Here is a 2,814-nt window from a genome sequence, read left to right as displayed (position 1 = left end):
CCCTCTCCTTCCAGAACAATTACTTGCTGCTTAATTAAATTTCATTTAAAATGCAGGAAATGCTAAATAAAACATGAGAAGCCGTATAATCCGAGGAGAAACATTATTAATCCTGTGTATGAAAACGTCACAATTGTAATTGTGCGTGAATGGGACAGGGGAAGACGAAATGGGAAATAATCAGGTCATTTGGTCATGTGGACACTGTAACGCAAAGAAAAAAAATCAAAGATACCATAAAAAGACATATATAAAAACAAAAATTTTATTATATTTAAGTGTATTTGAAACCAAAACCATAGGAAACGGTGAGAGCTCCTGTAAGGTCTTTATTGCTTAAACCAAGCGACATTTGTGGCCCTATCTATATCGGGAAATTTTCTTACTTATATATTTGCCCCATGAGCAAATTATATTCTTTCCTATAACTTTGTGCACAGAGTCTAGCCAAAACTCTTAAAGCCTTGATGAAGGGAGGGAGTGTGTTGGCCTCCAAACGCGTTGGCTGTCTATGTGATTAAGCTATTAATGTTTTTGGACTTGTTCACCATTTCACTTGAGGCTCCTTTTGCGATTGAACAGATTTATATTGCTGTCTGTCAGGGTTATTCACAGAAGGGTGAAGAGTTTGGAGAAGGCCGGAGAAGTGAACAATCGAGGCCAGAATAGCTGATTTGGAAAAATTCTCCAATTCAGCTTCCCAGTTCAGCGATGTTGTCCTAGATTGTTCACTTCTCCGGCCTTCTCCAAACCCTTCACCCTTTTGTGAATAACCCTGTGTGTCTCAGCTGGGTAGACTCACTCTTTCTAGTAGTCCTGGTGATCATTGACAGCGAGGCAATTTCGGGATTCAATCCGGTTCTGGGTTTTTGGATGAAATCCGAATTTTCGTTAGTTTCGGATGAGTTTATGAATATTCGTTGCGAATATCACAGAAAACCATATACAGATATTAAAGGAGTTCTCCTTAGGGTAACGGGAGGACACAAACTAGCGTCCTCCCATCACCCTACGCTCAGTATACCGCAAGCTACAGCTCGCTGTATACTGAGACGCCGGAGCGGATCCCGACTTAGACGCCGGGATCCGCCCAGATGCGTGAGTGACAGCTGGCTCTCCCTATCTAGAGGCAGAGCCAGCTGTACCCGCCCTCTCCCCCGTCCGTTCCGCCAGTCAGCGCTGGCAGATCGGAGCGGGGAGAGGGGAATCCAGCCCCTCCCCCTGTCACGGCAGAGAGCCGTGACAGGATCGAGAGGTGAGCGAACCCGGTATGTGTTCTCTCACCTCCCGATCTACTGAGCCGACCTGTGACAGTCTCATTGTCACAGGTTGGCTAGAACTATGAGGTGAGTGGAAATCACTCATCTCATAGTTCTCCTTTAATACTAAAGCTGAAGCTCCTAGACCCGAATGGCATTCGGGAGTCCGAATTTCCGAATAGCGTTCGGGAGCTCCAGAAATCAATACGGGTCTTGGAGCCATAGACATATACATACATGATATTAAAGCTGAGGCTTCCAGACCCGAATGGCACTCGGGAGCTCCAGAAAGCAATACGGGTCTGGGAGCCATAGACATATACATACATGATATTAAAGCTGAGGCTTCCAGACCCGAATGGCACTCGGGAGCTCCAGAAAGCAATACGGGTCTGGGAGCCATAGACATATACATACATGATATTAAAGCTGAGGCTTCCAGACCCGAATGGCACTCGGGAGCTCCAGAAAGCAATACGGGTCTGGGAGCCATAGACATATACATACATGATATTAAAGCTGAGGCTTCCAGACCCGAATGGCACTCGGGAGCTCCAGAATGCTGTTTGGAAATTCGGACTTCATTCGGGTCTTGGAGCCTCAGTTTTAGTATCATGTATATATAATTAGCATTCTGTAGTACGAACGAATATTCGTAGCGGCAACATTGGGAGCCATATATACATAAAACTAAACCTGAGGCTCCCAGAAATCGGATTCAGACCTTTTCGGATGCATTAAACCGAAAACCACATCTGATTGGCCAGAAAAGTCACATGTCCGATTAAATTTGGTTTTTTAAACTAAATTTGGGCTGGGATCCGAAATTTCGGAAATGGAAATTCGGACACATTCGGAATGCTTGGGAATCGGAAATTCTGAATACTGTCCGAATAGCCGAATTTCGGAAAATTCAGAGGAATTTTGACTCGGAACGAAACGAATCGCACACGTCTATTGGTGACAACTGTCTGAGTAATTAACCTCTTTTGGTAAAAACTTTCTAAGCTGGGAATTCCCTCACTTTATTTATTACAGGTATTTATTTAGCGCCGACAATTTACGCAGCACTTTACATAGTTGCACATTCACATCAGTCCCTACCATCAAGGAGCTTACAATCTAAGGTCCCTATCTCACATACATACATAGAGGGCCAACTTAGAGAGGAGCCAATTAACCTACCAGCATGTCTTTGGAGTGTGGGAGGAAAACCGGAGGAAACCTATGCAAGCACCGGGAGAACATGCAAACTCCTTGCAGACAGTGACCAGGCCAGTATGTGAACCAGGGACCCCCAATGCTGCAAGGCAGAAGCGCTAACCACTACGCCACTGTGCTTCCCTATTGAGAAATGACTTCTTATTTCATGTTGTCATTGAAGGATATGTGTTCCGAGGGGGTGCCCTGAGGATGTACAGTAAGTATCTTGGTAGAGCGCGGGACCCAAAGCAGAAAGGCTAAAGCTTTAGATCTGAATTTTAGAGGCAGCTTTCTGTTGGCAAGTGGAATCACTCTGGGGGGGGGGGGGGGTCTCGGGGGGAGCATACAGACT

The 2,814-nt window shown here is 45.3% G+C and overlaps 1 protein-coding gene across 1 annotated transcript in view; it reads left to right on the top strand.

The window, feature by feature from the left end:
* The window catches only part of CLCN1 (chloride voltage-gated channel 1), a 72,422-nt gene that overhangs the window by 31,680 nt on the left and 37,928 nt on the right, over positions 1-2,814 (top strand). The window lies entirely within an intron of this gene.

The sequence above is a fragment of the Nanorana parkeri genome, unplaced genomic scaffold (genome assembly GCF_000935625.1).
Source record: "Nanorana parkeri isolate BGI_ZX_2015 unplaced genomic scaffold, ASM93562v1 scaffold130, whole genome shotgun sequence".
NCBI lineage: Eukaryota > Metazoa > Chordata > Amphibia > Anura > Dicroglossidae > Nanorana > Nanorana parkeri.
This window is presented reverse-complemented; position numbering and strand designations above follow the sequence as displayed.